The 14,017-nt window shown below is 27.3% G+C and overlaps 1 protein-coding gene across 2 annotated transcripts in view; it reads left to right on the forward strand.

Annotated features, from left to right (window-relative positions):
* Window positions 1-1,499: 1,499 nt before the first annotated feature.
* LOC107438883 (diuretic hormone receptor) overlaps window positions 1,500-14,017 on the forward strand; it is a 226,453-nt gene continuing 213,935 nt past the window's right edge. Inside the window, exon 1 of one of the 2 annotated variants that reach the window (XM_043039187.2) lies at window positions 1,500-1,690. The gene's annotated coding sequence lies outside the window, so the exon portion shown is untranslated. The remainder of the gene's footprint in view (window positions 1,691-14,017) is intronic. The other variant, XM_043039188.2, reaches the window with a different exon arrangement.

Here is a 14,017-nt window from a genome sequence, read left to right on the forward strand (position 1 = left end):
TAAAAATATTTTAAAAATTCTGATTCCCTTTTAGTTACAAAAATGTGAACTCAGCTTTTAAAGTTTAAGTTTAATAGGCATATTTCAATGAATAAAATGAAACAAATATTTTTAAAAATATTAATTAATGACTTAATAATCATAAAACAACGCTCATGTAATTTTCCATAGGATTTAAAGGAAGTTGAATTCCGATCTTCGAATGGAGTTATTCTTTTAAACGAAAAGCATGGATTACATGATGGCTAAATGATATTGGTTGTAATCTTTTTTTTTATCCATGCTTGTAATAACCGGTAACAATTATACCTATTTAGATACGAAAACATTTTACCGCATTTACTAATTTATCTCGTCTAATGATTTTTCGAAGTTATATTAGTGTATGAACGCTTTCCACTGCCTAAAGTTAGATCTGAAACCCGATGGTAGTATTACTCGGTCTCTGCAACGTACTCTAAAACCGCCAAACTATGTCTTAACTTTTTCTGGTTCAAAATTCTATGGAACATTATGTCAGAGTAGATATAATGTTCCATATAGCTTATTAATTCATCTAGTCTAATAATTTTTCGAAGTTATGTTTGTGTATGAACGCTTTCCACTGCCTAAAGTTAGATCTGAAAGGAGATGGTAGTATTACTCGGTCTCCGCAACGCACTCTTCAACCGCCTAACAGTGTCATCCCTTTTTCTGGTTCAAAATTCTATGGAGCAATATATCAGAGTGGATTCCAAATCACAAAGATATGATCAAGAAATATTATTTCGGGTAAATACCCAGCCGTTACCACGAATAATTTAACTCTTTTTTCATTAAGTAGAAGAGGAAGATATGCTCAGCACTATACTCGTTGAGTAGAAACATTAACTAGAACACACATATAAAAGAAACTTACTGAAATTCATTCTACAGACAAAATTATTTCTCTTAGTAAGCTCGGATGCACCAAAAATTTATGTATTCCTTCGCTTTATGTAAATTTTGTTTACCCTTCACTAAATAATGAAAATGATTTTGAGAAATTAACTTTAATAACTTAACTTTGTGAATGAACATAGATACTTTCATTTTCAAATAACTTAAACATGAAAATCCACCAAATACAGCATACGAAAGTATTTAAAAATATTTTGTTATATTTACTAACAAAATCATTTTATTTTTGTTATTTAGTAATTTTTGCTTTATTTGAGTATTCATTTGTTGATTATATTTATGACAAGCACAACTGTTTGCAAAACTGATAAAAATTCAAACATTTTGCTTTGCATAACAAGCAAACATTTTATATTTCCATAATTCAAAATTAATTTTTAAACATGCACTTAAACCATTATAAAATTTCCATATCAATTGAATAGAAAAAACAAGAAGTTTTCTAAATATAGGATACAGCATTATTTAAAATAAAATGTTCCATTTATATGTTAATATAAGGACATTTCTGTTTCCTTATTCTTTTTTTTTTCCTTAACTCTCATGTAGGGTTCATAGTTTTGTCTACAGATGTCTCTTTGCTAAAAAGGGCGGAGTTTCCAGAGGTGTAAAGTGAAGGCGGAAAACGGGAAACATTTCGATTTTCCCGTTTCTGTGCGTGAGTTCTCACTATTTCATCTTTAAACTCTTATCTATCCTTAACGACTTTCACTGCCTCAAAATTGCATCAAAAAATTATTAGTGCTTATCTGTAAGTATATCATTCACTTTTTTTCTCCTTTATTTTTTTTTCTTTTATATGTTTCGAATTTTTGAAATGAAATATATTTTAGAATATTGACGAAGTTTTAAGACAAGGATTCGTATAGTAGTTTCAAGTTAATTGGAATTCTTATATTTAAACGTTAATTATTCTTATAATGCTCTTGAAATTATTAATACTCTAAATTCATGGAAATTTTAATTGGGGGTGTAAATTTAAACTAAACATTTTAAATACAAACTAAAAACACATAATATTTCTGAAGAATAAAATATTTTATATATAACATTTTGTAACAAAAAAACACTTTTTATTGTAACATTTTATAAAAATATATCACTTTTAAGTCGTTTTATAGTTTTATCTTACTTTTAAGTGTAAATTAATTTACTTCTGTCACGTGTTTTATATTATATTTTTTTATTTGAAAATGAAATTTATAAAAAGGCGTAAAATGCTTTATGTACTTAATTTAACACATTTTTCTTTTGTAATTTTGAAAAACGTTTAATTTTCTAAACTCCTAATATGCATGAGGCGAACCGGGTTCGAATCTCAGTGGTGGCTGGTCGATACGAATCACTTTTCGTCTTGCACCGATCACAGTGCTGACGTAAAATATACTCAGTGGTAGACGGATCATGGATTAGATTTCCTTTGCCGTTAAGCTAATCGTGGGAGGTTCTCGTGGTCTTTCTCTCCATGAAACGCAAATGCGGGTTAGTTCTATAAAAAAGTCCTAAAAATGGTAAAACAACAATTAAATAAATTGTTATTTGGTCATTTTTTNCCAATACTTGATCCAGAAGTTCCCTTGTCTTCTGGATTGGGTTCAAAATTGCAAGGTTACGGAGTTGAACATTAGCAGTCATAAACCAAAAAATCGGGTCCGCTGTCCAACGACAGCTATATAAAGAAATAAAAATGAATGAAAAACTGTATTATGTAGTAATATAAGTGTATTATATAGTAATATTATTATTTATACAATGTCACTGTTTTTAACCGCATACTAGTAACAGAACTACTTATTTAAGCAAATACATAATTTTTATGAAACAGTTTTTTAAAGTATGAATAGAGAAAAAATATGTTTTAAGTTTTTCTTAGCAAAATAAAAGAAAACAAATTACAAGCACAATTTCGTAAATTTTTATTAAAAAATATGGATGAAAAGTATTTTTTTCAATAAGCATATAAAATAATAAATTATACCAATTTTACTACAGCATAAGTGAAGTTTAATCCATATTGGTCTTAATACAGTGTTAAAGTCATTTTCCTCTAAGCTTGGCATTCGTAATCATTGATTATTTAAGAACTTTTTCACACTTTCGATTAGAAAAAAAGAAATAAACCCTCTGATAAAACTTCTTATCCACTTCTCATTTTTTTATAGTAATGATCTATTTATTATATTTTGAGCGAATATGGAAATATTATAAATGGTGCGACAATTAGTCCACCAATTGTCACACTATTAATTAGACTATTAATCCTAAAGTATTCCTTGACAAAAACTTCGATATGTTATGATGCACTGTCAGAATTTCCATTCTAAAATTATGTTAAAATAACTAGCAGCAGTCTCTTCATCTAATTAACTAAAAAGTTTAAGATAAAAAAACATTTTTTATCTTACACTTCATCAATTGGGGACTGCAGGATACTAAAAACTCTTTATGCGTTGAAGGAAATATTGGAATACCAACTCTAGGCTTCGAACTCCCGTTCTGTTAGTAACAAGATTGACGGATTAGCCCTCTCGGACATAGGAAGTGACTTCAAAAGGTTGGTCTAGTTGGTGCGATAAAATTCTTGTTGCTTGGCCGCATTAAGTGAAAACAGCTGATAAACGCTTTTTCTCACAGTTAACTACCATAGTATTTAAGTTTTTCTTTACTGTTTTGTTTAAAAATGGTAAAATAACAATCAAATAAATTGTTCTTTGACCAAGTTTTTCAAGAAATTTTAACAATATGAATGATATCTGAGAACTTCCCTCCTTTTTTTTTATAGGAAAATGAGTGCGATTTGATCGAATTTTTTCTCGTGAGGTATTGTTTGCGATTAAGGGAGGTTTTTTAAGTAATATATTGCTTCCGAAGCATTTATCAGATGACTTGAATGACCATTAGAATCAGACTAATTGTTTATTAGTTATAAGAGTTTCGTGTACAAATAATACAAATTAAATTTGATATTGCTACACAAGAGTGAGACATTGTTTACTATGTATTTTTTCACATTGAATGGAATGTGACTGCACTAGAATTGAACGAATTCCTCAAAAGTTGCAAACGTTTTTATGTATATACAGTGCTACTTTTTTGTAAACCTTTTTTTTGCTATCTAAAGACTATCTGGAAATGTAGGGTACATTTTCAACTAATATTTTTTTTGTACTATATGACGGTATCATATTATAATATACTTTGTACTATATTATTATTTCTTGAGAATTTTTTTTTTGCACTCTATTGAATGAGATGAATTTCGACTTGATTAATAATTTTGAAGTCATAAGGGATTTATTTATAATACGTGCTATTCAAGAAAAGTACTTTTAATATAAAAAAAAACAATTAAAAATTGAAATATTAGCCCTTTTGATTTGTGTCTAGTTTCGTTCGATTTAAGGAGAAAAAATATACACAAACAATTCCTCAACTGTCTGTATACCAATGTATGATCCGTAAATAAGTATAAAAATAAAATTTTACATTTTATACACAAAACCCTTCAAGCATTTTAACAGATGACTTGAGCATAATTTAATTCAATTTAGCGGGAAAAAAACATACGAAACATGGCTGTACTTGTTAAGATAGCGATGGCAGATGTATAAACAGATACAAGTACGAAATTGTACTTTTTGTTCATAAACACTTATAAATTTCGAAGTTTTTTTTCGACCGTGTCGACTTAGCGTGAAAAATAAATTGGAATAAACAGTTTTCTTGCCTATCTAGAAGAAATCATTCCCCTTACCCCCAAAAAATTCCTATATTTCACTCGAAAAAAAAAGGGGGGGGGGAGAGAACGTAGCGAGAAAAGTAGGAGAAGTTAAAGGCATTTTTATAAAAACATACCAAAGTTTTTTATGAAAAAAAATCTTGCATTTTTTCCGAAAAAAGTATAATTTTACTGCACTAAATCAGAATATAAAAACTAGATTTTAACCCTTTATATGGCCACTTTTTTCCTAGAATTTTTATGTTAAGATATTTCTGGGATTGAGATTTATTTATAGTAAGAAATTCATTCAGGCTATGTTAAGAAAAATTAATTTGATATTTAAAACTTTTTGGGGGGAAGGGGTGGAATTTTTAAAATTTTGCCTACTGTAAATAATTACCCATGAACTTGAATGTATGTGCTTTGAAAAAAATCAAATTTATAATTTCTGCCTTTAGAACTACAAATGACCTTGATAGATAATTATTAACTGACCGAACGCAGCACACAAATTAAAGAGGAGAGGCCAGTGCTGGTTTTTCCTCTTGACTCCACGCGGACCTTACTATTACTCACATTTATCTAAACATAGCCCTACATTGATATTTTTGCTTTTTTCTTTTTAATAAGGGAGTTAGCGGACGACCCTATAAATTCTAAGTGCATTTCAAGAAATTGTAGGGTCAAAACTACCAGAATAGCGTAAAATTTACCGTGTTTCTGGTTCTATAGTATCACCGAAAAAAAGCTCGGTAATTTTTATCGAAGTTCATTGTTAATGATTTTGGTAAAATTAACAATGAAAAACAGTTTTAGAATCCGTGATAAAATTTGGTAAATGTGGTAAAATTTGGTAATTTTATCATGCAATCTTAGAGCATGGCATAAAAGACATTTATTTAGTTAAATTTAATTTCAGTTTTATAATTTTTACTAAAGGTGTGATTAGAAGAACAATAATTTCGAAAACCAGAATTTTCGATTAACCATATGAACAGAAAAATTACCAAATGAAGGGTTTAATTGCCATATATTTTGGTTTTCATTTCCATAATTATGTTTTTCTTCTTACCAAAAATGTTATTGCCATACAGTACGGAAATTTTACCGGAATCTTTTCTCCATGTGGAGAAATAACTTCCCATTGATATTTCAATATCAACGAAATTTGTGAGAAGCGTACTTTTCCCAGCCTTATGAAGTTGCAAATTACAACCTAAGGTTACTGTTCGAAAAAACGGCTTTATAAAGCGTTAAATTACAACCTAAGGTTACTGTTCGAATAAACGGCTTTATAAAGCGTTAAATTACAACCTAAGGTTACTGTTCGAATAAACAGTATACTTCTATTACACCACTTACACACTGTTCTCTTGTAAGTCTCTTATGTTACCTTTTTTAGGTGAGTTTTCAAAATTGAAAGTTTACAGAGATTAGCCTGAAAATCTGAAAAAAAAAATCAAATAATTTTTTTTGTTAACAATATATAGACTTTGTAGTAGCTGTGATTATCGAATATGTTGCCCTTCACGAATCACGGAAAGGAAGATTTTAGTTAGTTAAAAAAATAAGCGGTAGCCGAAGTAAAACAACGTTAATTAGTGGTACAATCCACTCATTATACTTATTGCAAAAACCAGAAGATAAAAGTTATTATAATGAATAAAAATAATTTTTCGAAGCTTATACATAGTTATGCCTTAGTTTTACAAATTTATAAATTACTCGTTATTCGTAATTCCTTATAAAACTTGCTTCAAAAATTTCGACTGAGTATAAAATTACTGATCATATATTTCTATTTGCATTTCTTTGTTTATTTTCATTCATAAAAAAATCACGAATTATTCAAAAATGACATAAAATGTCCTCGGAAATTCGACATCATGACTTTAATCTAAGCACAATGTTAAAAATCTTTCAACCTTTAAACTCTTACAACTTTATAAATCATTGAAAAGTGAAAAAAATAAGTGAATTAAGGGTACTACTGAGAATTGAAATCATATTTCCATATTTTAAAGCTTAATAAAGTCATTTCATAAAAAGGTTTAAATGTCACTTATCCGGGCAAACTTGCTAATTAGCAATTGCTCATAAGAGAAACAGTAATAAGTATTAATACAAAACAATTTCAAAAATAAAAAGTTTAAAACATATTTGATTGTGCTTACCATTTATAGAGATCTTATTATTTTTTTATAATCAAAAAGCATTAGAAAAATACACTTAAGCTACTTTCTGCATTCCTGCTTTGGTTTGTAAATAATTAAAACTCTCAAAATTATAAGACGCTATAAAGATTTACTAAATTCGCTGAAGTTATCGAGCATAAAACATAAGGAATCTTAAGTACCTTTATGTTAAATTTAGTTCATATTTAGTTTTTAAATTATTATTATTCTAAAAGCTTTTTGAATGTTACGAAATTCATCTTTCCTTTCAGTTTAATATCAATACATGCATTTAAATTAGCTTTTTATGAATAGTTATTAAGACTAGCAAATCGGAAAAGCTATTTTGGAAAGCTTTTATAAAATCTAAAGCACATATGGCATTGACACTGATTAATATTAAAGAATATAAAATCCGATGCTTTGATTCTTTGTTGAATATTAGACAATTTCACTGAATTCTGATTTTGAAAGGTCTAAATTTAACTTACGTTTCAGATATAAATTTCAATAAAAAATACTCATCTTTTTTAAATTTTCCATACTTAATAAGCTTGTTTTTAGAGATTTTTATATAATGTACTTATTTAAAAATTCTTATAGCAATGTCCCCCATGGCGGAATCGCAGCAACACGGTGACATTGTCGCAGAGTTCTTGCAGAAAGATTTTGCTTTTGAAAAGTAAAAAAAAAAAATATTTTTATTTTCTACAGAAATTTACACGCAATATTTTAATCATACATTTAGATAATCACTTTTTGACTCGATTAATTTACGCCGATAGTATCAAAAATCTATGTGCTGTTTCGATTGTATTTTCGGCAGTTATTGATATTGGTTTTCATGTGGTTTTTAAATTTCTCAATATATTTCAAACAATATAGAAAATTCGAATCGTGCATTTCAGTGATAACTTTTTAAATCTATCAAATTGTTGGCAGTTATTGCTATTGATTTCTCAATAGTTTTTAAATCCGATATTTTTTATGCGATATTACAATTATCTATTATGCATTTGAGTAACCCTTTTTAGAGGAGTCCAATAGGCATGATTTTGTCGTCGATCTTTTTTTTTCAATAACGGATTTCATGATTTTTAAATATTTTTTTATTATGATGATTATTAACAAAATGCGAAGAAGGAAATAATTTATGCGTTACCCCCCCCCCTCAACAAAATACGAGAAAATCACCCATAATATTAGAATAAAAAATTATTGCATGTTCAATTTAAAATAACTATGTATTTTTTGTAAACACATATATATGGTGGTAATTATTTATTAAATTAAATTAGTAATTATTAATAGTTAATTAGAAGTTATTAATTAAATTAGTAACATCTATGTTTGTTATTATTAAAAGTATCTTGCGGAAAGGAATTAGTGCTAGACGGTTTTGTCGCAGATAGCTCGAAAAAATTCTACCACAGGGGCTATGTCATGGCTTTAGAAAAGTAAAATCTACTTATTTATGTTATAATTATTAAAATGTCGTTATAAAAACGGATTAAACAATGAAATTTCCTTAGGGCATATATTTTAATATATTTACAGCATTTTTTAATCCTCATAGCTGCTATATTACTCTTTATACTCATTTAATTATCTCAAAAATGCTGCAACAATAAAGTCATGATAAAAAATTTAAGGTGATCTGAGATTATATTAAAAATATTAAAATGTTCTAGTTGTCTCAGAAATTTCGAAAGGTTGCACTTACGCTAGGAATTTTTCTCTCTAAAATTTTGTATAACAGATTTTTTCAAAAATTTAAAACCATTATAATTATTTTATAATTTTTACTTTAATGACGGGTAAGTATTTTAAAAATTGTGAAGACTGATATATTTTGCTCCACTATTGAAAACTGTGTTTGCAAATAAAAATAGAGCGAAAAGTATAAATCTTCAATCAAAATATTTTCAAAATAATGAACCGTAATTTTTTAATGTAAAAGAAGCAAAAGCGTTTTTTACGCTTGATTCAGAGTTATGAAAATTGAGTAAACATTATAATTTTAATAATATTTTATGTCAAGAATACAAGAATTAAAGCAATTATAATGAACATTTTCTTTTTGCTTCCTGTTGCATGATAGTTTTAATGGATCTTGGATATTTTCACGCCTCTGATTTCAAAGCTGCAATTTCTCTTCTTGCTAAAGTTTTTTAATGACATTTTTAGTCTATTTTTTTCTGGATTGAAAAAGTTCAAAATCGCTATATGTATTAAAGAGTAGCATGAATTTTGTAACAAACATTTAGGGGAGTTAGGGCGGACCGGTGTAAAGGGAGTTGACCGGAAATGCCACTATACGCCGTTAGGGGAGCTTCCCTATAATGAACTGTTTCTTCTTGTGATTTTGAACAGGTCATTATAGGGAAAGTTTCCTAGAAAAAGGCAAAATATTAATTGAAAGAGTGGCGGAGAAGTTTGTAAATAAAGTATAAAAAAATGTGCTTTATATATCCATTGTGATTTTAATAAAGTGTAGCTAACAAATAATTACAACAATTACTAGGAGCAACACACTTGCAAAGGAACCCTCCATGATGAAATTTCATTGCAATTTCTTCTCAGACAATTTTCTTGTTTAGTAACTATGGAGAAAAATCTCGTATCGGCTAGAAATGTCAAAGAAATTTATCATACTAATCTCAGTATCCCAGGAGAGAAGTAATAAAATAAAACCTATTCTGAACAGTGAATAGTATGACAAAAGTTTCTTAAATGAAAAATGTGTCTGAATGGTAAGCATTATTATAAAGTCTATGTGTGGACAACTGAAAAAATAGTTTTGTATTAATGGTTACTACCTGATAACTTGTTCGTAGAACAGTGTAAAGTAAAACATAGTTAATAAATTATGGGCATTAGACCATACAAGTGGAATGTAAGTAGAGCTCTTACATCAAGATAGTTTTTGTCCTAGGAATAAAACCACGGAACTGGAAGGCGAATCGAAACAGAATTTTTCTCCCTTCCGTTTCCCCTAGTTATTTCAATAGAAGAATGGCGGGAATTTTAAACTCAAAATCTCAAAATAAGGTGGTTCACAGTACTGCATTTCAATGTAAAGAAAAATTTGAACTGGGACATTATATATTTTATAGGCAAGTCATTATATATTTCATAGGCACTTTATAGAATTACAATTGCTTTGTTTATTATAAAAATGATTTCTTAGAATGTTCTTCTTTTTTCAGCAAACATCATATCAATTAGGATTATTCTATTTTATTCATTCAAAAAGCCAAATTTATACTTTTAAATTTATCTTACAAGTAAATGTAAACAATTACAAAGTCGACTTAACCATAAAGTTATAATGGATTTATTTAATAATGATGCATCGTTTTTTTTTTTTAAATATTTCTATTTAAGTGCTTGCTAAAATGTGGTAGATGAAGTTTTGGGGTGGCGGTGTTTCTGTCCTTCTACTTTACTTATTTATCTGTTATAATTTATTTATTACTATTTTTTTTGTGTCGCATATTTTTACTGTCTCTAATATTTCAAAAAAAATCTATTTGACTTACTCTTTTTTAAATTTTAGTAAATTGCTTTGAGTTTATTCTTTTCATAGCATAAGATAAAAGAGCAGTTCTGAAATATTAATAAAAAATTTATTGAACACAATTTGAACACTTAATTAATAGCAAGAAAACAATTTTAACGCTTAAAATATTTGCTTTTAAATAAAATCTTCCTACGTTTTTCGATTGAAGTCGTTTGATATTTTTGTTTATTTCCCTAATACAACACATGAAAGAAAAATAGTGTCAGAAGCATTAAAGATTTTTTACCTTATTATTGCGGGTTAAAAGACAAAATAAAATGTGTAATAACATTCATAGAAATGATAGATGTAGACACTGTAAAACTTTTCTCATCTTATCAATTCTTTTTTCATAAATTCGATTTTCGTAAAATAACTGAAAAGGACTAAAAAATTGTATATACGTATATAAAGAATTCGACCATGGGTAAAACAGTGGGAATTAGTTATAGAAAATTATGAAAAATACATCATCAAAGAAAAAATACCTTTTTTGAGAAAATGTATTTATTTAATTTTGTATAATCGAACACAAGATTTTTCAGCTTTCAGTTATTTATTACAGGGTTAATTTCTTTTTGCTTCAATATAAAAATCCCTATATCTAAATTATCAGAATAATGACTTAAAAAATAAGATATTATCAAAAACAATAATTCATGCACTAAAGCAGACATTTTGATATTATCTCAAAATTACTGTTAGAAAGTTGAATAAATTTAATTTTTAATCATTTATATCTAACAATATCAACGTTGCAATGATTACAATATTAATCTAAATAGTTATATATTTCCNCTTTTTGCTTCAATATAAAAATCACTATATCTAAATTATCAGAATAATGACTTAAAAAATAAGATATTATCAGAAACAATAATTCATGCACTAAAACAGACATTTTGATATTATCTCAAAATTACTGTTAGAAAGTTGAATAAATTTAATTTTTAATCATTTATATCTAGAAATATCAACGTTGCAATGACTACAATATTAATCTAAATAGTTATATATTTCCTTATTACTCAGAATGTCGTATTATAACTATAAGAACCTTATTATCCAAAATTATCATTACGTTTAGCCAATGACAACACACATTCCTATTGCATCTTTTTTTTACAAGTGAAAATGTAACATGCACGATAATCAGTTTATCTCACTTGCATTACCAACTTTTTTAGTTGTCAACAGAATAAAATTTTAAAATATGTTATAAAAGTATTGTTTCCTCATAAAATATTTATTTACCTTATTCCCGATGGTTCTTTCTCTATATTATTAGTAGATAGCAGTACAATAAGATGCATTTATACCATCGTTTGAATGATACGAATGCATTGATTTACACTACAAAGAAATATATAAAGAGTTTCTACTTTGATGCTAAAGCATATAAAATGACAATGAGTTTTTTTATCGATACAAAATGGCAACAGTCTGACCCAAACGGTCTTTGCGCCAAGCTACGGAAAAAAGCGTAACTACCAGTTGGATTGGTGAATTAATCGTTTTCTTTTATTATTTTTAATTGAATTTATAAAGTTCTTTATAATCGTTTGATCATTTGTTTTATTTTAGTTCTATGAAATACTTAAATGTTAGTTTGTTATGAATGACGCTTGATAATGAAGACAAGAAATACATTTTGAAAAGTAAATGACGATTTCTTTTAATATTCCAATTTCTCATCCTTTTTCTTGTTCTTATGTTTATTTCTATATTGAATTTTTTGCTTATTAACATTTATGAAAAGCACTATTAATCATTTCAAACTAATGGAATAATAAATAAGGAAAAGATTAATGTAGATTTTGCTTTCTTTTTCTGTTTATAGTAGAATGTATTATATGATAGAAAAAAAAGGCAAGAGTAAATAAAAATACGAAAGAATTTTTTTTACGCATTATGGAACTAAAATGTAAAAAATAAGATTTGGAGTGGGTTAGAAAAGTATATGTTTCTGCATAGTTGCACAATATGAAAGTTTTTCAAAAAAACTATCGTAAATCCACTCAATTCAAATTTAATTCAGCAATTTTTATTGAAAAAAAGTATTAAAATTTAACTTTAAAACAATAAAATACAAAGAATTATTATTCATTCATGTGACAAATTTAAACGTACAGAAGTAAATAAAAAAATATGTCCAGGACAGTATATAACATACCGTAGAAAAGCGTTTCCCGTTTTTTTACGCTGATGAACCCTAAATAATCCCAATGTTAATAAATAAAATTAGTAGCTGTGAATATACAAACAGAAAGATTGCTAATTATTTTTATCACATTTGATGTGAAAATTGAAATTTATTCTCTCATTTTGTATGATTAATAAACTTAAAACTATGAGTTTCAATTCAAACAATTGAATTCGTAAGAGTGGAGTTTCATTTAGAGTAGTTCTGAATTTGTTTTTGGTAATATGCATAAGCTGTTAATGAATAAAGTGCACTGAAACATAGTTTTCGAGAGAAAAAAACTTGTATACGTTGATAATGGTTATTAGTGAAACACAAATCTTTATTCTTGAATTTGATCATTTTATGATAAATTGAAAAGTTTGATGAGAAATAATAATGTTATTTTTTATAAATGCATTATTCATTCAAATTATAATTTTCATACTTTATTCAATATATTAATATTAGAAAAGCCACTTTCTTAAAAAAAGATGTAAATTCTTTTTTAATTGCTATTTTCCATACATAATTTCATAATAAATAACCAGTTTTAGAAATAAATGGTGTTTTATTGTTCGGATATAAATATAGTGACAGGTTTAAAAAATCATCACCGATTTAAAGAATTTAAACTCTCGGAACCCCAAGGTTCCGCTGTACACCATTTAGAAACCGCTACAGTAGAGTATCAACATCTACTAGATAAATTAACCGTTTCCATTGAGTGTTGCTAGAAGGCGCTGTGGGCGATTGGGCTAGGAGAAACTTCAAGAAACGCGTCGTAATGACGTCAGAATGGATCGTCTTTAGGTATTATAGTTAATAAGTTGATTACTTTAAGCTGCTATGATGTCAGAGGAGGTTTGCAAGAGATTCGGTTTAATTTGTCTATTTTTCAAGACACTGGGTGTATATTATTAAAATATTTCTTATCCCTAACTTAAAGGTACTTTCTTTAATTTACTTTTGATTTTCTTTTATTATTCCAAATGTTAGGTTTAAAACTTTATTACTAATTTATTAGCCGCTTTTTAATAGTCAAACAGTAAATTAAGTACATGTTATTATATGCCTTGTGTAAAATTGCTTCCAGTCACCATAAATTGCATTAATAATGAATAATAATTATGGATATTTTTGGAATTATTAAATAATAATGAAAAAGGAATGAAAAATGCACAATAATAGGGGGAAAGGAATTAATATTGAACTCAAAACTGCAAAACAGAATTAGAAAATAACTTTTTAGATAATTGCCTTTGGTAAAGCACATTTGGCAAATTTAAATAGCAAACAAAATTCAAAGAGATATTCAGAAAGCGAAATTATAGAAGAAGTTGCGGAAATTGTTCTGCATCTAGAAACACAACAATTATTAAATGTGGGATATATGAAAGTAGCCTCTTAGTCATCTACCCCAAGTTAGAATTAGCATA

The sequence above is a fragment of the Parasteatoda tepidariorum genome, chromosome 5 (genome assembly GCF_043381705.1).
Source record: "Parasteatoda tepidariorum isolate YZ-2023 chromosome 5, CAS_Ptep_4.0, whole genome shotgun sequence".
Classification (NCBI taxonomy): Eukaryota; Metazoa; Arthropoda; class Arachnida; order Araneae; family Theridiidae; genus Parasteatoda; species Parasteatoda tepidariorum.